This window comes from Mustela erminea, chromosome 4 (genome assembly GCF_009829155.1).
Source record: "Mustela erminea isolate mMusErm1 chromosome 4, mMusErm1.Pri, whole genome shotgun sequence".
NCBI lineage: Eukaryota > Metazoa > Chordata > Mammalia > Carnivora > Mustelidae > Mustela > Mustela erminea.
In genome coordinates this window covers 54,628,821-54,651,018 of record NC_045617.1, presented here as the reverse complement: position 1 = coordinate 54,651,018, position 22,198 = coordinate 54,628,821, and the positions used below count along the sequence as shown (strand labels likewise).

The 22,198-nt window shown below is 48.2% G+C and overlaps 1 protein-coding gene and 1 long non-coding RNA gene across 4 annotated transcripts in view; one reads left to right on the top strand and one right to left on the bottom strand.

The window, feature by feature from the left end:
- Positions 1–22,198, top strand: part of SASH1 (SAM and SH3 domain containing 1) — a 315,133-nt gene that overhangs the window by 216,010 nt on the left and 76,925 nt on the right. The window lies entirely within an intron of this gene.
- On the bottom strand, positions 11,392–22,197 carry LOC116588364. Its single transcript, XR_004284913.1, has 4 exons — positions 20,782–22,197; positions 18,429–18,607; positions 15,069–15,160; positions 11,392–11,835 (listed from the first exon to the last, which is right to left on the bottom strand). It is a non-coding gene; the product is annotated as an uncharacterized LOC116588364 (long non-coding RNA).

Here is a 22,198-nt window from a genome sequence, read left to right as displayed (position 1 = left end):
TCTGACAGAGGCTTTGTTCCTCCTTATCTTCTTACGTTCTATGTGGTCTCTCTGTGCTTTCACTGAAAATATTAAAAAATGTTAAGGGAGCTTTCATTTCAGTCTCTTCTATTTATATCTATTTACCTTGCCTATCGATGAGACTATCTACTTTATTACAACAACCTTGGATTTGTGTCTACTGGCTAAAAAACTGAATGTTAGTTAAATTTTTTTGTTAGCCTGAAGAATATCTGGAGAGCAAGACTTCTTTGCTGGGAAAATTCTATTTATGTATGGATGTATTTGACAGAGAGCGCACTCGCACAAGCAGGGGGAGAGGCAGAAGGAGAGGGAGAAGCAGGCTCCCTCCTAAGCAGGGAGCCCAATGCAGGACTTGAGCCCTGGACTCTGGGATCGTGACCTGAGCTGAAGGCAGACGCCCAACTGACTGAGCCACCCAGGCGCACCCAAAATTCTTTATAACTGTGTCTGTTGGGAATGCATTTAGCTAGAAATAACAGGAAACATGACCTATAGTGGCATAAAAAGAATACAGCGTTCACTGGCTACCTCCTCATTCCACTGGGTGATCTAGGGGCTGGCACGGAGGCTCACCTGAACCTTCAGGAACCTGGTGTGTACTGTTTGTTGTTAATCCCTGGTTTTAAAGTGGCCACTGCATTTTCTAGGTGGGAAGGAGAAACAGGGTGAAGAAGGTCAAAGGGCAAAAAGCCACAGGCACATCCTTTAAAAAGCTTTCCTAGAAACCCTGTCCAACACATTCCAGTTTGTCTCACTCATTTCTTCAAGCCGCAGCTGTTCACTGAGCACTGGCTTTGTGTGCCAGCCCCCATTCGGGGCTCCAGGGTGTACGATGAACTGATGTGAGCTGCATCAACACGGACAGAGATGTCGTAGAAAACATTTATATGCTTTCAGTGGTGCTACAGAGAAGAGTAAAGCAAAGAAAGTGAGCCCCAAATTGGGGCACTGGTCCACCATTGCCACCAGAGAGCTTGGAGGGATGTGTGTTTTCCGCTGACTACTTTATTGCCCTGAACAAGATGAGTGTCTTAAGGAAGGAGGCAGCCCAGACATTGGGCAGGAAACTAGCACTCTTTTCCACAATAACCTAATCTTTTATTTGTACGTGTATTTCTGAAACAGAGTAATCTGAAAATTACCTGTCTAATAAATAAGCTATGTGTCAAGATGATTTAGATTCATTCCTTTCAAGGAAGCCAACTGTAAGGGAGCCATCTGGCTATTATTTCTAGGTGTGTATCTACATTGGAAGTAGCCCTAATAGGGTTGATTTTGCAAATTGGAAAAGAAAAAGCAGGAGATAGCCAGTAATGTTGATTGAGCACTGAGTATGGGCCAGGAACTGATCAAAGTACTTTACATTGACTGAGTTAATCCATCATCCCTTTGAGGTTTGCTATGATATTATTCCCATTGGCAAATGCAGAAACTGAGGCACAGAGGGGTTAATAATTTGCTCAAGGCTACACAGCTAATTAAGTGGCAGAGCCCAGATTTGATCCCAGTTGAGAACCCAGGCTCCTACCATTAAGCTGTAATTCCAGAATACTTTTAATTGCACTGCTTATGCAGATAGAGAGGTTAGGGGTAAATTGAGGTTCGTTGGCATTATATAAATAGCAGCAGTTAAAATCTACACTCCAGTAGTCCTCTTGGAGGTAGGGGGAGGCTTTCCTTGCATTCGAATCTAAGTTATGTCTCAGTTATTTATTTACAGAGGCAGGAAGGTCCAAAATAAATCTCAAAACTTCACCTTCGCCAATATTTATAGGCCCCTTTCTACTAAGTCTTTCACCAGAGTTGAAAATTCACTGATTTAGTTTCACTTCCTTTCATTACCTATGACTACCCTTGAACTATTTTATGGTGAAAAAGTCCAAAAATATATCGGAGACGGACGAGGAAGATAAGTCAAAGGAGGGCGAGCCAGCGGAGCAGCGCTCTGTGGTCCAGGGAAATGGACGGCGTCTGGTTTACAAATGTTCTCTGCGGACGTTGACTCCCTTTGGACACTGCTTCCCTCTCAGATTTGTTTCGTCTGGCAAGCTGGCACTATATACTCTTTCGATGGCCTCCAGTCTCCTTTTCTGCCTCCTCCAAAATCCCTGTTTCACCTCCCCCTTGCCATGTGCCCTCCAGGAAGTAACTCTGCTTGTGGTGCTGCATTCTGGTTGTTCGCTCCCTCCTGCTCCTCTCCAGATCACTTGCGTCTCTGAACTTGCCTTCCTGCCCCTCACGGGCGGCCCCTGCCTGCCTGACGCCTGGCCTCTTCTTTTCACCTACTCTCCAGGCAGATGAAGTTCCTGTGATTGCCCAGCTGGGCCACACACGCCCATGGCATCCTGAGCCTCTGAAATGGTTGCTCCCTCTGGTGCGGTGCCCCGGCCCCACTTTCACCATCCTCCCCACCCCCCTCAGCTGGGCAGACCCCATCAGACTTAGAATCCCAACTCTGGTCTTGGCTCCTCCCAGAAGTCTTCCCTGATTCACAGTCCAGTGTCCTGTTCCTGGGCTGTGTAGCCGCACACAGTCCTGCTACGATGAGAGTGGACAGAGGTTACCGGTGGGGTGTGTGTGCATGCGTGTGTGCATGAGTGTGTGCATGACCTTACACTCTGAACCCTGGGTTTTCCACAAATATGCTTCGTTCTTCTCCCTCCCGTGGAAGGTTTCTTACCATTCTCGAAAACCATAGTCAGACTTCTCCCCCTGAACTTGGCCCCCACAGCCCGACTCCTGTCTCCTTCGTTCTTGCCGAAATGCTGTCTGAGGTCAGTGCTGCAGCAGTAACCAACCCAGAGGGCCCTGCCAGCTCACAGATCCTTGTTGTATTTGGCAGGGCTGCCTTTCCCACGGGTCCCACTTCTCCCCTCGCCCTTGGTTTGGTGCCTGTGGCAGCTTCTAGTTTCTCCTCATTGCATGCCCCCTTTTGGCAGTTCCCTTTCTTCTGCCCATTTCCTACCGTGGGTGATCCCCTGAGGCTGTGTACCCAGCCTGCAGGCTCTCCCCAGGTACGCACACCCAAGGTTTTGACTTCTTGTGTCGGGGCACCCACTCGGCCCTCTGCCCCGTTTCCCGATCTGGTGACGTGCCCGTTGCCACAACTTGCCAGATGCCGGCTCACTACTGTCACTCTTACCCCAGGTGCACGTCCTCACCCCTTCTTCACCTCCTTTCCTTCTCCGACAACATGCTCTTTGATCATATGTCCCCCTTCTGTCCTTGGGACCTTTTTCCGCTCTTCATGCAGCCTTGAGTCATTATCTCCTGCTTCTCTTTCGTGATTCCAAAACCTCAATCATCAAATCCTGTTGCTTCTACTTCTTTTTTTTTTTTTAATTTTATTTATTTCAGAGAGAGTGTGAGCACAAGCTAGGGGAGGGGCAGAGGGAGAAGCAGGCTCCCAAGGAGCCCCACGCCACAGGGCTTGATCCCAGGACCTTGGGATCATGACCTGAGCCAAAGGCAGATGCTTAACTGAATAAACCACCCAGGCGCCCCTGTTGCTTGTCCTTCTGTAACTTTTCCTGTGTTTCCCACTGCAAGTGATACCTTTAGTGCTCTTATCATGAGCCAGAAAAGTACATTCAGGAAATGACCCCAGATTGGTCTCCATGAAGTGCAGTTAGGCCACACTGCGGTGAGGGGATGCTGAGCTCTCCCCCGTGGCACCTATGAATTAGGGCCTCTGCACATTTGCACTTGAAAAAAACCCCATAGTCCAGCCCGGGCCCATCTTTATGGCCACGTCTCCCACCACCGGCCACACTGCCCCCTCTGTCTTCATGCCTCCTGGGCTGTTCCAAGCTCCTGCCTTGAAAGCATCTCCTTTCTTTAGATCCTCTTTTAAGAACTGCTTCTCCAGGGATGCTTTCTTGGTCCTTTCCCTGGCTGTAATCTTTCCACCTTTTGGAATCCAGTAACAGCTGGCACGGTGATGTCTCTGTATTGTAACAGGTACCATCATCATAACAGTGGTTATTGGGTTATTTCTATTATCGGACACCATGCTAATCACTTTTACTGTATTTTTGTCATTTAAATTTTCTTGGACTCATTGATGTATGTACTATTTTTGAGATTAATTGGCTTGCCTAAGGTCCTAGAACTGGAGACAAGAAGCCTTATCCAGTCTGAATGCCATGACGGTCTTGGGGTTAAGATGCTCCGCCTGATAACCAGACTCTCTGGGTTCACCTTTAGTCTGTTTCTTACCAGCGCCTCAGCTCTTGGCAGGTTACTCCAGCTCGGTGTCTACAGGTTCCATGACTGTAGAACGAGGATGATCAGTACAGTACATACCTCCCTTACTAAGCTTTCCAGCACCTACTGAGTGTTCAGTAATTTATAATTTGTCATTTGTAATTCAGTAATTTTTTTTTAATCCTTAACTTTAAAACTTGGAATTTTGTTAGAAAAGTACATTTATGTTGTTTTCTTTTTGGTAATAGGTTTATTGAGATCTAATTCACATACCAGGAACTAGAGGATATTATGCTAAGTGAAATAAGCCAATCAGAAATTATCGTATGATCTCACTCGTATGTGGGATTTAAGAGACAAAACAGAGGAGAATAGGGGAAGGGAGGGAAAAATAAAACAAGATGAAATAAGAGTGGGAGACAAAGCACAAGAGACTCTTAATCATAGGAAACAGACAGGGTTGCTGGAGGGGAGGGGTGTGAAGGGGTGGGGTAACTGGGTGATGGACATTAAGGAGGGCATGTAATGTACTGTAATGAGCACTGGGTATTATATGCAACTGATGAATCACTGAAGTCAACTTATAATAATAATATGTTAACTGAATTTAAATAAAAAAACAATTCACATATTATGATTCACATCATATAACTCATTAAAAGTATGTAATTCAGTGGGTTCAAAAAAATTTTTTTTATTTGGGGGGGTAGGAGGGGTAGAGGGAGAGGAGGAGAGAGACTCTCAAGCAGACTCCCCAGCGAGCACAGAGGCCGACAGGGACTCTATCTCACAACCCCAAGGTCATGACCTGAGCTGAGATCAGGAGTCAGATGCTTAACTGAGTGAGCCACCCAGATGCCCTAAAGACTCCTTTGTGTTTTAAGTGACCAGCTTATTTCACTTAGCATAATGTTTGTAAGGCTTATCCATGTGGATTCCCTTTTGTTGTGTGAATATGCCACATTTTGTTTATCCATTTTTTTTGTTGGTTTATCCATTTTTTGATGGGTGGACACTCAGGACTGTGTTGACTTCTTTGCTGTTGTGAACAATGTTGCTCTGAACATTTGTATACAGGTTGACGTGTGGTCATTTGTTTAGTTGTTTTTAAATCTGCTTTAGTGAGATACAGTGTATCCACCATGTACTCACCTAGTAAAAATACTCAACAAGGTGTGTAGCCTGTTCACAGAATGGTACCACCATCTCCAGAGTCAATTTTAGAACTTTTCATCAACTCAGAAAGAAACCCTTTAGCTGTCACTCCTCCATGTCATGATGACCACTGTTCTCTCTAAGCAATCACCAATCTAATTTCAATCTCTGTAGAATCACCTCTTCTAGATATTTCATAGAAATAGGGGGGGGAGTGCATTTTTGAAAGAAAATTGGTTTATTACAGCTCCATTAAGAGTAGACCTTGGAATCCAGTTCTTGGTAACTTTGTCTCCAGCCTCCTTGAAATGTGTAAGATATTCTTCACCTTTTAGTAAGTCTTCTCCTTTTAGTAAGTAACTCCTTTTAGGACTCCTTTAGTAAGTCCTTTCAGTAAGACTGAAAGTCTTCTCCTTTTATTAAGTTCCTGCTGGGGACCTCCACCCTGTTCCTCAATAAGAAAGTCTCTCATTACTGAAGACTGGGTTGGAGAAGAAGGGCTCAGGCTCCTTCCCTCACGGACACCCCTGAAAACAGGGTCTCTGCTGTCTGTGGTTCTGTGGACTTGTGCGTGACAAGGTGGGGCTCTCTCTGCTCGTTTTCGTTTGTAGAAGTAAGCACTGGAAACCCGCAGGCTGTGCAGTTATGAATCCTCCTTTGGAACAGACGAGATTCAGTGAGAATTGCTGATGAGGTCTGCAAGTTTGTTGGGAAATCCAGGTCAAGCCATGTCCCCTGGAGCTGAGATGAATGCATCCTGTTTCCACATCCTGTTTGTGGCAGGGCTGCGGGCTGGGGAGAGGAATGCCAGATCTTTCCCATGGGGGATGTACATATGTACACTGAGATGAGGAAACCACATGGAGGTGTGTCCTTCAGAATAGCTTGCAAGTTGGTTCTGCCCCGTTCAGGTGGATGTGTCCTTGCTGGGTGCCCACTGTCCTCCCAGGAGATGGAGCCGGGCACTTGTGGCTTGTGAGCACAGAGCCACGAAGGGTACCAGAGGTCGCTTGGACTGCCATTGTTTGAGCTCAGCATGGTGGGAAGTAGAGGCAGAATGGCAAGTTTAGGTTTCAGAAAACGAATGGGCTGCACCAAGAGCCAGGCATTAGATTAGTATGTGTATTATGCATTCTTTCCCCTTGATCCATTTACCAAGAGCCATCTGCCAAGGCTGTGGGCAGGTGGGCAAGGTCCCTGTCCCAGGGACTGGAGTGTTTGGTGTGCTTGCTGTCTGTGATGGCCGTCTGCTTAGAGTCACTCCTCTGGGCTTCACCTACTCAGTGATGAGTTAGAGTTGGGTGGTCTCCTTTCCTTCTCTGACCCAGTCCAGAGCACGCCCTGCAGTGGCCAAGTTGGCGTGGCCTGTCCAGATGGGCTGTTCTGCTGCTGCTGGTGTTGGCCAGACCGCGAGCCTACATTAAGCTCTGCTAGTTGTGGGGTGAGAAAGTTTATAATTCTCTAAGCCTCGGGTTCCTAAACCATAAAATGTATGCAATAGAAGCTCTTTCTGAGGCTGGTCATGTGAGATACCTAGCGCGGTGCCGGCATATGGTAGGGGCTCATGTCTCGCTCGCTCTCTCTCCATGGCCTCCATGACATGTGGCATCACCCGTGGCCATGGTCACGTGTTTATGGTTTTCACCCTCTCTTTCATTCAGTGGTGTCCTGCGCAGAGCTCCCCAGTGGCTCGGGCCACAGAAAACATGCCCCCGCTACGGGAGCTTTCCTTTCCTTTTCCATACCCCAAAGAGGGGAGGCTAGGAGATGACCGCTATCCTCAGGAAGCCCGTGCAGTCACAGCATGCCGAAAGACTTGTTTGTGCGGGTGGCTTTGCATCCGCACGAGTGTGTGCTCTGTCGCATAGCATATTTGAGGGGCTCGACATTCCAGAATGCAGGGGCTCGGGGTAGGAGCAGCTGTGCTAGAATTCCCCACCTCAGCTGTTCCCCACCGCAGACTCTGCTGCCCCTCGCTTCATCTGGTGAGCGAGCCCCAGCTGCCCGGCCCCAGCTGGAGTCCACATGCCTGGGCTGAGCACCCCCCACCCCGGGGGTGGGGTGTATGCAACGGCTGGAGACAGGCTTCCACTGCCAGGAGGAACTTAGGACGCGAGGGGGCTGTGGTTTCTTCCGTCTCCTGCAGGAGAGGTGAACAGGACACTGGGCCAAGGGGGTGGGGTGCAGTGGGGGGAGGCAATCAGTAGATAAATAGCAATACTATCCTGGCAAGGACAGGGAAGACCCCTATGGTATGCAAAGTAAACGGTAGCTAACAGTGAAGGAAATGGGGTGGGGTCCTGGGGGGGAAGGGGTCAGAAAGGCTAAAGGGCTTGCCAAGATCACCATCACAAAGCCTGGGCAGGCAGAGGTGGAATTCTCACATAGATCCATCTATTTGCCGGGGCCAGACCTGTTGTCACAGATGCCTCCACGCAGACCACGGACAGGTGCGTCAGGAAAGACCTGTGATGGGCCGGGCAGTAGTGCAGTGCAACTGAATAAACATTTTCCAGATTTCTGCGGTGTGGATGGGTTTGCTAGGTGCTGGCAAGATGCAGGGGATGGGAAGGTAGCTGTCCTCTTAGGAGCTGCAGAAGTCATGACAACACGATTGTCCTGTGCCTTGAGGGCCGCACAGCAGGGGCTGGAGGAGGATGGCCAGCTGGGCCCTGGGGGCCTGGCACCACCACAGACACAGGAGTTTGGTATCAGACTGGCTTCTTGTTGGAGAAGTGGACATTAAGGTGATGTTATTGCAGGGATTTGACCGCTGGTATTTGTTGGGGCTGGCTGCTCTGTGTCAGATGATGTGGCCTGATGTCACATGCAGGTCATGTGGGGAAAGGGAATGAACTGCCACCTGCAAACACAGACACGTCCTCTCTCACTGCCTCCACGTGAGCCTCCAGTTTCGACTCACCAGGAACCTGCAGGAGGAGCTGGCGTCCTTCCCGAGATGCTCACCAGCCCCTGGCCCAGCACGATTCAAGCACGGGGGGCCTCATTGCGGCCCCCCACCCCCGAGTGATTTCCGGCCCCACCATGACAGGCGTCAGCTACAACAGGGCCTCATGCCCTGCACAGACTCTGAAGCACAAAAAGAAAGTAGCCGCTTTGCCTCTGCTCTCCCCAGCTCCTGTGCAGGAGCTCCCGGGACTCCGGCTGACCCGGCACACGGCAGCGGAGGGGATTTGGGTGATGTGATCCCGCGGAGCTATGTTGACAGGCTGCAAATCCACCACAGGCGCCCACAGGAGCGAGCACTGCAGGGAGGGCGCGGGGTTGGGGAGGCGGGATTAGAGGGGAAGGGAATTCCAGACAGAAGCAAGGGTATGCAGAGGCATTTGAGCACAGCACTCTGGGGGGTGGGCAATGCTTAGAGTCCGTGCAGCCCCCGTGCCAGCTCGGGAGGTCTTCAGAGCAGCTCAAGGATTGCCTAGTGTGGGCTTTGTATATTAGAAGGACCGTTGTCAATGTGAGCAGATGGTCTGCGAGCCCCCAGGAGGGCAGGGAGACCCATGGTCCAGGGGATGGATCCGGAAGGTCTAAAACTTACCAGAGCCTTTGTTAGGTTTCTAGTTTTTAAATTCTTCCATCCCACTGGCTAATTCCTTCACTCAGTCTTTAAGGAGTGTCTCCTGCATGCCGAGTACTGAGGATGGAAATGGGGTACTCAGGACTGCCCCTGACCCCCAATCTCGCGTCTACAAGCTTGGCTGCTGTGTGGTCTTACTGTAGTCTCGTACTCTGAATTCTCTTCTGAGAACTGCACTTGTAATCCTGCCTAACTGGATTTTGGAGACCTTGGAGTGAAGGGTACAAGGAGGAAATGGAGAGGGAAGGTTGGGGAATGTGTTGCCAGGGTCTCCTGGATGCCACCGGCAGTCGTGGGCCTACCCACGCATCCCAGTTAGCTGGAGAGCTTGTTGGAAAGACAGACCTAGGGCCCTGCCCAGGCCTCATACACTGACTTTCCCGATACGGGTCGGGAGTCTTTAATAAGTTTTCCAGAAGGTTCCTAGGCGGCCAGCTTAGTGTTACAAATCACTGCCAAAGCCCATTTCTTTTCCTTTGGGTTGATGGTTCCTGCTTCTGCTTCACATCTCAGTCAGCCGTGGGAGCGGCGGTGGCACCCATCTGCACCGGTAGAGGGCACATGTCGTCACGGTGACTCTGGCACTGCTTCCCGGAGTCTGTGTCAGGTGCTGATGCGTCACTTCAGATAAAGCCTCAGGACCAGAAGGGGGAAGGATGTGAAGCAATCCGAGAGCAACATGAGACCAGCCGGCGGAGTTGGAGGATGGCGATGTGACAGGACATGGGTGGGAATTTAAAAATGAGGTCTGAACCATGACGGAAGCCAACTAGACTTATTGTGGCAGTCGTTTTGCAATGCATCCAAATATCAGCTCATTATGTGTTACTCTTAAAATTAATGTGTCCTGTGTCAGTTATATCTCAGTTAAAAAAAGGAAATCTGAGGAGCTAGCTAGGAAAGCCCGAGTTCCCATCTTCACAGTGTTCATAACCTAACAGTTTTCCATCAGAGGTGTCTGAAGGAATCGAAGGTGGGGCTATGCAGCGGTCACAGGGAAAAGGACCCCATCCTTTGTGCTGCCCACCAGAAGAAGTAGGGCCGGTGGACAGCTCCCACAGCCATCTCCTAGATGGTGGCTGGCCACTGTGCCTCCAGCGTGTGACCAGCAGGGTGCAGAAGAGCCCTCCAGTCCTGCAGCTGCTCCAACTCTGTCCTTCAGAGGCAGCTTCACTGTCTCCCCTGCTCCCCTCAGAGCAGCTGACAGAAGAAAGGCAGGCAGCCCTGGCCCCCATGCCCCCCACCTGGGGCCTCTGGGCCCAGACAGCACAGCGGCCCGCATGCCCAGCGTGGCCCGGGCAGTGGTGAATGGGAGCCGCTGTTTGTTTCCACTGAGAAAGTTCTGACCCGCTTCCGGAGCCATTGCCATGGAAACAGACTGAGAAGATAGTTGAATGGAGCCTCTTTTCCAGCCATCTCCCCTCTCCCTTTTCCCCGCTTTGAGGTGGAGGCTCTTAGGGGCCGGCTCTTTGCAGTCTCGCGTTCCCTGCAGGTTCATGCACAGTTGTTGTTGTTTTTTTAATAAAGATTTTATAGAGTTGTCAAAGAGAGAGAGAGCAAGAGAGCGCAAGCAGGGAGAGTGGCAGAGGGAGGAGGAGAAGCAGGCTCCCCCCTGAGCAGGGAGCCCGATGCAGGACTCGATCCCAGGACCCTGGGATCATGACCTGAGCCAAAGGGAGATGCTTACCCGACTTATCCACCCAGGAGTCCCATCACGCACATTTGATAAGAATACCAAAAGGTAGGTTTCCCTACCCTCCCAGCCTCCGCTGGCATAAGTGACCCCATATGCACCTGGTACCAGGCGGAGTGGCAGCCTGTTGTGGGAGCTGTTCTTGTGCTGAGCCGGTACCACGCATCCTGATAACCGCCATGGGGACATGCAGTGCTTTGCTGTCCATCCAGCTGGCCTCACATCTCAGCCATGTTTCCTTGCAGAAAAGTCTTTCTTAAACCACAGATTTATTACATGTACACACCAAATTTTATTATGTTTTCAAAGATTTATGTACTTATGAAACAGAGTGTGGTGTGCTTGCGAGCACAGAGGGGTTGGGTAGAGGTGGAGGGATAGAGAGTCCCAAGCAGAGTCTGCACTGAGCAAGGAGCCGGGTGCGGGCCTTGGTCCCAGGACCCTGAGATCACGACCTGAGTGAAAACTGAGGCTTAACTGACTGCGCCCCCCGGGTGCCCCCTGTATGTGCTAGATTTTAAAGGGCAAATAGAAGGGAAGGATATTTTTGCCTCATTTGCAGAATACATAGCCATCATTAGAAAATGCAAAGAAAGCTACTTATAGTACTTTTCTCATTTTATAAAAACTAGCTTTTGTGGTGAAAACAGTACACTAAAATCCTGTTTTATTTTGCTTTTGACAGTAATTCAGTAATTTTTAAGATGTAAGGACCTAAATAAAATTCACATCAAGGCCATCAAAGGAAGGTATTCATTTTTATTGGTTGCACTGAAGGCAGACAAAACAGAAGAGAACTTTTTTTCCCTTTCATTCAACACCTTTTGTGTGTCTGTTGAGGAAAAGTCAAAAATCAGAGCTTGACCCACATCTGTCGATGTCAGTGGCCGAGTCACAAACCTAAGTTGGCACTTTCAGTGCTAATAATAGGAGAATATGGACACACTTGAGGCTCATGGTTTCATATCTGGCACTGTGAATAGGGTGGTGAGACCCTGGCCTTCATGAATCTGGTGTTTCCATGGGACGAACACTGGAGTGAGGCCAGGAGAGCTGAGCCCTAGCTCTGTGATTTGCCGTCGGGTAAGTCACTTTCATGAACGTGCCAGGCTTCCATTTCTGCATCTGTGTGATCAGCCTTTTCATGGTCTCTGGGAGTCTGAAATGCAATGATATCGATAGGACTGTGCTGTGTAAACCCAGACCAACGCTTAACCCGGTCATTTTTACTATTTTTTTTTTTTTAAGGGAGAGAAAGTATGCATGTGGGGGGCGAGGGGCAGAGGGCAAGAGAGGGAAAGTGAGACTCCTGAGCAGGCTCCATGCCAGGCACAGAGCCCCGCAGGGGGCTCAATATCACAACCCCGAGATCACCACCTGAGTGGAAATGAAGAGCCAGCCATTGAACCAACTGAGCCACCCAGGTGCCCCTGATCATTTTCACCCCTTAGCCCACTGAATCGGTTAGGATTACATTCAGTCATTTGTAACTGAACCTGACCACACTAAGGAGGCAAACGGGGGCCCGTTTTCTTCATACAGCAAGGAGTCTGGAGGCTCACGCAAGTATTTCCTCTCCACCAGTTTTAATGCGTGATTTTCATCCTTATGATGAAATGATGACTGCTCGAGCCTTGTATCCATGTTTCAGGAAAGACTGAGGGGAGGGGCAAAGGGCAAAAGTTATAGGCAAAGGTGAGTGAGTCTTTGTCATTACGGAAACCCTAGCTTTCCCAGAGACCGTCCCTCCCTGTGAAGTCTCAGCTGTATCTTCTCTGCCAGAAGCTCCACTTGGCCTCCTCCAGCTGCAAGGGAGTGTGGGGAAGTGGGTGTTTTAATGGGGTACCTTGTCACCCAGACAGAATCATGGTTCCCTTAGTAAGAAAGAAGGTAAGAGGAATTCACGACGGGAGGCCACTGGCCCTGCAGGCCTTGGGCACAACTCTGGCCTCCTTCTCCTGAGCACTTCGATCTAACCTGCCGCATTCTGTTGTGAACTCCTAGAAGGTCCAGACCATTGCCCTCAACAGACCGTGTCTGTTGCCCTCAGCAGGCTGCGAACGACTTCACTGTCTACGCCCAACAGCAGATGCCAAACCGAAAAGCACGGTTGGTTGGTTTTGTAGGAGACTGAGGAGTTCCTGACCTTACTGGACTTACCTGCACATACTGAACTTCCTAGAAAAAACAGTATCATACACCATCTGGTGTGTCACAGGGACACACTGGCGGGTCACTAAGTTTGCAGGAATCAGGAAGGCATTTGTAACTTCTCAAGGCTGGGATACAGTGGTGACCTTCAACATTACCACATCAGGGCAGCCATCTGTGCAGCATGTATTTTTTAAAGATTTTACTTACTTACTTATTTAATTATTTGTTTCTCAGAGAGAAAGAGGGACAGAGAGAAAAAGCACAAGTGTGGAGGGGGAGTGGCAGAGGGAGAGGCAGGCTCCTGTCTGAGCAGGAGCCCGATGAGGGACTCGATCCCAGGATCCTAGGACCATGACCTGAGCCAAAAGCAGACACTTAACTGACTGAGCCACCCAGGCTTCCCTGTACAGCAATTTATTTTATCAACTTTCTTAGCGAGGTCAAACCCACAAGGTAACAAATAAAGAGTAATAAACCCCAGATGGAAAAGAAAATGACCACGGGGCATGGGGGGAGGTTTAGAAATCATGGAAGACAACCGTGTGCTCTCCTAGATTCTATGCTCCATGCCCCAGGCCCGTCTCTGGGCACGTGTCCAGCTCTGCACGGGGCACCATCCTGGCCTCAGTGAGGTTGCCGTCCAAACAGGTTGTGCTGTGGAGAGGTGGCATCTGGCTATGTTTCAAGCATGATACTTAAACTTCTGTGCAGGGTGCCTAGGTGGCTCAGGGGGTTAAAGCCTCTGCCTTTGGCTTAGGTCGTGGTCGCAGGGTCCTGGGATCGAGCCCCGCGTCAGACTCTCTACTCAGCAGGGAGCCTGCTTCCCTTCCTTTCTCTCTGCCTGCCTCTCTTCCTGCTTGTGATCTCTATCTGTCAAATAAATAAACAAAATCTTTTAAAAAACAAAAAACAAAAGCTTCTGCCATGTGCTCTGTCATTAACGTTTGGGACAGTTACTATTGGGTAACTGGACACAGGACACAGATCTCTTCCAGTGCGTCTCTGTTGTGGATTTCAGTCTCAGCAGGGGTGGAGCCTGTTGTTGGCCTGGGAAGCTGGTTGGCCACCCCCAGGTGCCAGGGAACCAGCCCCTTCAATGTCAAGAAGCTGAAGGACCCTCTGAGCCAGACTGAGAGAGACTTGTGTACACAGCCGTCCTCATCGCTAACATCTTGGTGGTGGCGCTTTGCCTGTACAAACATGTTCTAAATTCCATACAAGTCATAGTTCACGGAAACCTCTAGAAAATCTATGCAATAGGTACTACTATCCCTATCTTGCATAGAAGGAAACTGGAATTCACTGGGACAAAGTAATTTGTTCAGAGTGACTGTTTGGTGAATGGTAGAGCTGGGCTTTGAGCCCTGGAGGTTGGGCTCCGGAACCCACACCGTGAGCCGTGGTGGTAGGCAGCTTCCTACAGGAAGAAGCCTTCCTAACTCTAGGGAATGTCGTTCACATATGGATACCAATCATTGGCCCATCCGTCTCTACCTTGGTGTCATGTTCAGTCACTGGTGTGTGTGTATGTGTGTGTGTGTGTGTGTGTGTGTGTGTTTAATTCTCAGAGAATTGTGGATTGCTTTTTTCTAGTGCAATTGAGAAGTAGAAGAGGAGTCCTGTATCCATCCTAGCTATTTGAGGGAAGTTGGTGCTAGAAAGAGAGAGAGATAGGCTTGATTTGCAGCAAAGATCGTGTTTAGATACCTCGAATTTCCATCTACCTAATATAATTAGCAGGGACTAAAGCCTAACAGAAACCATTTTTGCTACAAGTTGCATGCCTACATTGACTCTCTCTCTGTATTTTTCTGAGTAAAAGACCCTTTTGAGACATCTTGTATAGAAGGAATAAGTTCACCTACAGTGATTCTGATGGCAGTTTTCAACCAGAGATGACAAAAGAGGGTGGGGCAGGAAAAAAGTTGAGAATGTCCAAACTCAAGGTTGGAAAGTATCAGACTTTGAAAGTGGCCTTTCCGCACTTTCTCAGGGGGAGCATTGGATCAGTATGGGGAGAGGGCCTCTTCAAATTGGGAATAAATACTGGATGGGCTTGTCGTTTTGAGCCCGTATCTACGCATCACAGCCTTTTCTCTGGGGGAGTAAAGGTCACGCCACGGGCCGGTCCAGACCACTTCCGGGATGTCCATCCATCCTGGAAAGCTTCTTGCCATTCACCAGTTCTTCGGTGTACCCTGTGCTGCCCGCAGTGAGTTAACTTGGTGCGGTTCTTACCGCGTCAGGAGGACAGCAGGGAATAAACAGCTGGGAGAGCTCCGCGCCGGGGAACGCGGGCGGAGAACCACCGACATCAGGTCCGGTCACCACTGCGAGGAAAACGGTGGATTGTGAGAACACATGAATAGCTTGTAGGGAGTGCGGTCAAGAAGAGGAATTGGGGACGGCCATCTGAATCACTTGACGGAAGTCAGTGCCAAAAAAAATTAGAAGGAGGAACTGTGACAATTTAGAAACTGCGCGAGCCCAGAATAAGAGATGCAGAGGTGACCTTGTAACAAAAGCCCGAAGGTACAGGCTGGGAATAGGCTGAAATGAAAGAAGAGGCCTTTATGGGGAGTGTTGTGACCAGGGGACAACATGTCACCGATGTTGTCATTGTTGTTAATAATCTTAGGATTCTAGCGACATATACCAGATTTGAGCAATAGAATTCCCTTCAATCCGAGGCAGCAAGTTTGCAAGGTAAGTTCTACTATGTGCATGAAACCCTGCACCTGTCGTCTGGGTAAAGCAAGAGAGACACATACGACACAGAGTTGACCCCGAGAGTGAGCCCTCTAGCAGTGTGGACCCCTTGTGTCTCTCCTGTTTCATCCTCGTCCTGGCCCCATGGCTGGGGAAGGGTGGGGAGCCTTGAATTTTTATAGCTGACAGTAGATAGTCTACACAGAATTTTGCTTCATATATATTTTTATGAAATAGGGGAGATACGTTCCTCTGATGAAAAAAGATCTTTGCTATTCAAAGGATAATAAGAAATACTAAATTAAGGAATTTCCTGCTTTATACAAAATGCTTTGTCACTAAGCAAAATATTTAAGGAAGGCATATCAACTTACAAGGAATAGTCAATGAAGTATAAGAAATGATGTATAAGAAATACATCACCACATAAGAAAAAAAAAAATCAACTACTTAAAAGCTCCTCAACCCTTTTACCTTCTCTCTGCCTCCCCCTCATAGCTCAATAGCACAGATGGCTTAGTCCTTTTCCCACATCTTGAGGAAAACACTCCTGGCTTTGGGGATGGCCTCTGCAGGCCAGGGATGTTGCAGGAAGAGACCCAGACATGGAAAAAGCCCTGATTCAAAATTCAGCAGGAAAGAAACTAATGAAGACGTGTATTTCTAGAGACACAAGATAAAGGAAACTTAAAAATCTCTTAAGTATAGGTTTTTCAATAACGGATAGCACATGTTCTTTTCTTAGAAATTAGTTTATAGCCATTTTTTTTCTTTTTTTTTTCCTTTCCTTTTTTTCTTTTTCTTTTTCTTGCTTGGTTATAATGAAGTTTCTGGACAGGCCATCAAAACAAAAACTTAAGGTCTATTTTGGGAACCGCTGTATGCCGGGGCGTTCACTATACTTCTCTGTTGTGCCAGGCTAAGTACATCACAGGAAGACAGAGTTGTCTTTGCCTAGAATCACCTAAGGCTCTTTGTATATAAATAGACCTGGGAAGAAAAGCGAGCCTGAGCCTAAGTCCGTGGCCTCCTTTCCTCCAGCAAGCAGACAGATCTTTCAAGAGCTGCATAACCAAATCCTGCAGTTCTCTTGAAATGCTTGGTTCTCAAAAACCCAGGGGCTGTGTTCACCTTTGGGGTTGAAAACCTGCTCAGTCTTCACAGGTTCTTCTGAGTACTGTTCTTCCATAATTCACCCAACAACTGGCTTCGTACACATGGGACGTATTATGAATTTTTTTTTACGTAAATGAGGAACAGTATGGTGAGGTGGGCGAGGCATTGGGCCCCCCCCAACCCCCTGTGCTGGAGACGTGACTTCCAAGCCCAGGGTGTCCCTGCCTGGCCCTGTGTCATTTAATCATCACTCCCAAGCCTCAGTGGTCATCCTGTTCTGTGATGGGGATGGCCAACAAGAGTGTTTTTTGTTTTTTTTAAGAGGTAGAATTCCACACAAATTTAAAGTATTTCATTCTTGGGGCGCCTGGATAGCTCAGTGGGTTAAAGCCTCTGCCTTTGGCTCAGGTCGTGATCCCAGAGTCCTGGGATCGAGCCCCACATCGGGCTCTCTGCTCTGTGGGGAGCCTGCTTCCTCCTCTCTCTCTGCCTGCCTCTCTGCCTACCTGTGATCTCTGTCAAATAAATAAATAAAATCTTAAAAAAAAATAATAAAGTATTTCATTCTGACCTTTGTGTTTCACCTTCTCTGTGGCCCCATGGAGATCTCTACTATGAAGCAAGGCTCAAGAGAAAAGAAAAGAGAGCAACCTAGAACTTTCCCTGTATGACATTTGGAGCAGCAATATAGTTTCTATAAAATCAATTTTGTATGATTTTAGCCAGAAAGGGTAAAAGCATACTCCTGGGTTTTTTTTTCTCCCCATGACTGTTTCCCATGGCTCCTTCACCTTCTTTTCCTGACCCCGAAGATCTGATAGCCGTTGAGCCCAGTGCTCATCCCACATCTCTTCACTGTGTTCTCTTGGTCTCCTAGCTTTAAATATGCACATGACTTCCAAATTCTGATCTCCAGTCCTGAGCGGTGCCCTTGAACTCTAGACTCGCATACCCATCTGTCCCATTAATGTCTGCACGGGGATGTTCAGGAAGCGCCTCGGACTGAGTGTGTGTAGAGTAGACCTCTTGTTTTCTTCCTCTGCTTTTTCCCTACTCAGCCTTCCATGTCAGGGCCACTGCCTGTCATGCCAGCACATCACCTAGGTCTCTCTTCACCTGTCACCTCTTCAGAGACACCTTCTCTGTCCATCCCAGCAAGAATTCTCCCCACTTCCTGACCTGCACCCCCCACCTCGCTTCTCACCCCCATCTTTTGCAACAAGAGCACCTTCAGGATCTTACCTGTCTTATTTACCTCTACATTCTCAATACCTCAAAGGATGCCAGACTCATAATGGGAGTTGGATGAATGTTTATTGAAAGAAAGAAAACAAATGAATGAGTGAGAAGGAAGGAATGAAACAGCTGAACAAAGAATTTGCTAAAGACGAGGTACGATGGAAGGAACTGGTTAAGTGCTGGGATGCTATCCCTTAAATTGTTTTGTTTTGTTTTAATCTTATTTATAAATTCTTTATTGAATTTTCTTTGAGTTCAGGGAGTGTTAATTTGGAGATTGAGGAAAAAGTATTTACACTTGGGGTCTAATAGTAGTAGTTATTGATGAAAAGGTACTTCTACGATTGGGTCCAGAGACTAAATGCAGAACTCAAATTATTTGATGCTTATGTAGATGTTCAAAGTGCAGCAAAATGCTAATTACTGTGTCCTTGTCAGTCCTAGTCATGGAAACCCGGGACCCTGTGCTGAAGTTCCCATCCTTTTTACCCTGTTGATAGTGAGCGTGATAGATAGAGAGGGAGGCTGACAAACCTGCTTCCAGCCCAGCCGTTCCCAGGCCTGCGGCTTCTGGCTGTAAGAAGGTGCTCTGAGGAGGCCTCTTTGGAACTGACTCCTGAGCATTAATTTCTTCCACCAGGAGATCAGCAAATGACCCTTTCCACCTGCTGCCATCCAGATTTGGAATCTGGTTACATCATTGACTTCTGCTCCTGCCGGATGAATTTTACAATCAGTCTCAAGGAGAAAGATGGCATTTCACATCACTGCTCTGCCTGCCAGCCTCTGTTTGCAGGGACAGTTCACTGCGTCCAAATTAAACTTTATATGGTGTCATTTCCCCCCTTTGCAAATTGATGAGTTGGGGAGCTGCACACTTGGGAAACACTGGCTTGCTGTTCTTTGGCCAGTATCTAGATTGTGAATTTGTGAAACCTTAAAAATAAAACCCTCATTTGTCACCACAAGATGAATAGAGGAGCTGTAGTGCCATCTGCTGGCCACCTGGGGAAACGCAACCATTCGCTAGTAGAAGCACCTCTTCTAATGAAAAGATCCAAGTGCCAATCTGAGGATAAATTTTTAAATATGTGTGATAATTTGAAGAAAGTAGATACCAATTTTAAAAATTATAGGCTAGCATTTTATAGAGGAAAATGCGTTTATATTTTGTGATAACTGTGAAATCGTGAGAGCTTACCTTTGTATGCGGTGTGGGTTCTGGAATATATTTATGGTAGAAGACGTTCCCATTTGTCAGGAAGAATGAAAAAGGGGTTGGAAAATAGAGGTTGGCCTTTGAGTTCTTTAAGAATAGGATATAAACAATTTTCTGGACATTTTTTCTGGAGAGGAAGAGTCCAGCATCTGGTGGAAAGACAGCTGGGCTGCCCATGTCTAGGGAGAACTCCCTGTTGGCCTCTAACCAGCTGATGGAAGCTTGGACCACTCCGGTAACTCTGGAGATCATGTTCCCTATAGAATTTGGATTGGATTCAATGATGGGTAAAATTCCTTACAACTCAGTAAGGGACTATTACTGTAATCAGCAAAGGACTGAAGGAAAATAATGTTTCTTTAGGCTGTTTTCTCCGTGAAAATATTTCTTTTATTTATTTATTTTTACTTATTTTTGTGAGAGAGAGTAGGTCAGTGCATGGGAGCATGTGGGGAACGGTAGAGGAAGCTGAAGACTCCCCACTGAGCAGGGAGCCCAATGCAGGACTGATCCCAGGACCTTGAGATCATGAGCTGAGTGGAGGCAGACACTTAGCTGACTGAGCCACCCAGGCACCCCAAAACATGTCTTTTAAGAAAAGTAAAAGTTCACATACGTATTTGTAATTTATTACATAGTTAAGTAGTTGATCAGGAGCTAGGGATATTTCATGTCTTTGGTCCTTAGCAATTAGGTCAAGAGTTTCCTTGTTCCTTAGAGTGATTTTAAAAATAACTGTACTGCTTTCTTTACTGTAAGCAGGTAAGGCAAAAGCAGGGGATGACTGTGCTGGGAGGTGGACTGGTGCACATTTCTATGACTTTGAGCTCAAAATGCAACAGAATAAAATTTGAAAAAGCAAAATACAGGAACGCAAACTTTAGCTCACTTATTCTTCCTTTCTTTCTTTTTCTTTCTTCTTTAAGATGGATTGATTTTGCAGTGAGAGAGCATGGAGTGGGGAGGGGCAGAGGGAGCAGGACAAGCAGTCTCCATGCCAAGCAGGGAGCCTAATGCAGGGCTCAATCTCCTGACCCTAAGATCACCACCTGAGTCGAAACCAGGAATCAGTCCCTTAACCGACTATGCCACCTGTACACCCATATTTCTTTAGAAGGATCTTCTGCTTTAACCCCAGTCAGCTAGCCAGCTCTCTGCAGTCAGCTCCCTGCTGCCACTTTGCTGTGCCCATACCTCTATACCTCTGTGGCCCTGCGCACTTAAATGACCCACGGCTGCTCTTGCTTCCTTTTCCCCGTCCTCCACCCCCAGCCCTGCCCTCCCCTCCCCTTCTTCCTGCCGTTGCTTCTCCTGTGTGCCTACTTCTTTCTTCTTCGCTCTTGTTTGTCGCATCAGGAGTCCCATTTCTTTGTAATCACCCATGTACCTTACTCATGATAGCATTCAGTACCTTTTTGCTGAATGAATTAAGAACGGAAGTGGCTGTTTAAGTAAGTCTATATTTAGTCGTTTTCATTTTTGCATGGCTTGCAGGGCAGAGTGGAGATCCTTGGAGCTAAACCTTGGCATAATTCAGTAACAGGGTACGTTTTCCTTACATTTTCTATGTTCACAGCTAGTGGTGATGGGAAAGAATGCCTTCGGGTCTAGCTCTCGTCCTCAGCATCGAGATGCCTCCCCTGTTTCTTTCTGAGCAATTCCCCTCACCCCTCACGGACAGTAGAGGTCTCTTAGATTTGTGCACGAGTCAGCAATGGTCCTCTTCTCTCAGCCTTTGGCTTGGAAGGTGCTTACAGGCCCAGCTGTTGTGCTCACCTGGCCCCCAGCAGTCAGACGGCATCGGAGGCCCTGTCTTGAAGAGAAGTGTGTTATCCCAGGTGGCTCTACGTGACAGAAAGCCCCCTCCTGCTTTCTCTGGTCACCTCAAATCGTAGAGGTCCTTTCCACCCGTAAGGTGGGCCACACACTGCCGTTTGCATGCTCTTCTCTTCCTCTGATCGCCTCAGTGTAACCCAGCTCTGGCCTCCCAGCCTCTGTCTCCCCGTGCGTTCTCCCATCAGGAATGCGTTTTTGCCACATGCCCTCCCCCCCCCCCCCCCCCCCCCCCCCGCATCCTACCTGGCAGGTGAACGTAGAGAAGATTCAGGTGTGAACCCCCTGAGGATCCTTGTGTTTCTGTCCGGATACAGGTTCCTTCTTCCTGATTCTCCTTATCTGCACGTGTACACCGCACTTAAAGCCCTCTAGGTTCTGGACCCGCCCAGTGAAAGGCTCTGCTCCCCTCTCCTCTGACCTTGAGGAGAGAACCTGTTTGAACTTACTTTGGTTTCTTTCCTTCCTAATTTAAGTTGGTATCTGTCTATGTGTGTTCTAGAGAAACGAGTAATTGGTTTTGGGTTGTGTTCCTGTTTCAAGTTATTTGGATCTGTCTGTATTTGTCACGTGCTGGCAGCCGCAGTAGGGGGCGTGGGGGCCATCTCTGGTGTCCAGACACGTGCTGATGGACTTGGACACATTGTTAAAAAACATGGAATTATTTGCCATCACTTAAAAATGTGGAGCTGCTTTTTTGTTTTCGTTTGTTTGTTTTTTTAAAGCAGATTTCCTGGCTTCTCTTCGAACAGAGGAGGATCTAGCAAGGCAGATAGCCTGCCCGCCAACCTCCTCCCTCTGGGTGGGGCGTCTCATTGCCCACCTTTCTCCCCCGGCCAACCACACTACTCACCGCTGGCCTGAGCAGCTGGCACTTGTGGTCCTGGGCCTGTATGTTTACTACGATCTGCTTTCTCTGTCCCACTTACACAAGAGACTTCACAGTGGCAGTAACTTAACGTGTGGCTAATAGTTCTCAGAAGTGGATCATCGGGTGATCGTCTAGTGAAATCCATTCCCTTCATTTAATAGAGGTCTTACCCCGGAGTGAGTCTGCAGTAAATGTTGACAAATGGTTCCTAAGCATGTTTCTAGAAAGGCAGCAGCTGGCTAGATTAGGCTAGTGGTAAATACTGTATCAGAATCTCCCTGGCTCGTCTAGGTGGTGATGATGCTGGGGTGGCCGAGATGGGAGGGTTTTCGGTCCTCACACAAAGGTAAGGCTCCCTCGTAATCAGACATGTTTTTCTTT